This window comes from Hypanus sabinus, chromosome 11 (genome assembly GCF_030144855.1).
Source record: "Hypanus sabinus isolate sHypSab1 chromosome 11, sHypSab1.hap1, whole genome shotgun sequence".
NCBI classification, from domain to species: Eukaryota; Metazoa; Chordata; class Chondrichthyes; order Myliobatiformes; family Dasyatidae; genus Hypanus; species Hypanus sabinus.
Window position 1 is genome coordinate 111,417,919 of NC_082716.1, and position 1,310 is coordinate 111,419,228.

Genomic DNA, 1,310 nt, shown 5'->3' on the forward strand with positions numbered 1-1,310 from the left:
ACTTACAATGTCTAGTTCGTTAGGAAACTCATCTTCAAGCGTCTTCTTGAGGTTAGTAAACTAGAAAAGAAAGAAAAAAAGGACAGATCTTAAACAGCAGAAATAAAAAAAAATTACCTTTCACCCAATTACATCTCAGTGTAATACAAAAAAAATTACATTTGTCCTTTAATACCATACGTTAAGTTCAATTAGGTTATCTCAGGCATCACCCAACAGGAAGTAACTCATGGAAATAAAATCAAGTTTAATACCACCAGCATATGTTATGAACGAACACACACACACTCACTCACTCACCCACCCACTCACAGTTTGTTCCAGTAGCCAATTTCTCACCAGATGATCCCAGTTCCCTAACCTTTGATGTGGACCTTGTTAATCCAGGCTGAATGACTCTTCTGGTTCTTATCACTCTCATCTGATGGTTTTCTTGGGCACATAAGCCAGATCATCTCAGAGGGTGGATGTGGGTACAGCTTCAAGAGTGGAATGACCCCATCAGCCACCTCCTGTACATGGATGACATCAAGCTGGATGCAAAAATGAAAGCTATTGACTCACTAATCCACCTGACAAGGGTGTATGGCAGAGACATCAGGATGTCATTTGGACTGGAAAGGTGCAGCTGGATGGTAGTGAAAAGAGGCAAACTCATCAAGACTGAAAGAATTGAGTTACCTGAAGGCCACATACCAGATGTACAGGACAGGTATAAAGACCTGGGGATCCAGCAGGTGCATGGAAGCCACAATGAGGACACAAGGAAGGCTGCAACATCTAAATACCTCCAAAGAGTGAGACAGGTCCTAAAAACTCAGCTGAATGGGAAGAACCAGATCAGAGCCATCAACACATTCACCCTACCAGTCATCAGATACCCAGCTGCAAAAGTGCGCTGGCTGAGGAATGAACTGGAAGCTGCTGACATCAAGACCTGGAAATTACTAACAATAAATGGAGGATTTCATCCAAAGTCCAACGTTGAGTGAATATAGACCCATTGGAATAAAGGAGGATGGGGACTTGGAAATGTCAAGACCACAGTCCTGGAAGAAAAGTGAAATATCCATGAGTATGTCAGGATGATGGCCCCCCAAGGACGGTCTGCTAAGGGAATACCTCAGACAGCAGGCAGTGGCCGTGGAAATGGAAGCGAGTGAAGCAGAGCCAGAGGACCAGAGGCGATGGCAGGACAATACTCTGCATGGGATGTCCCACCATCAGATATCAGGGGGGGGCTGACATAAGAAAGCCCTACCAGTGGCTGGAAACGGCAGGGCAGAGGGACAGCAGAGGTGTTGCTCATG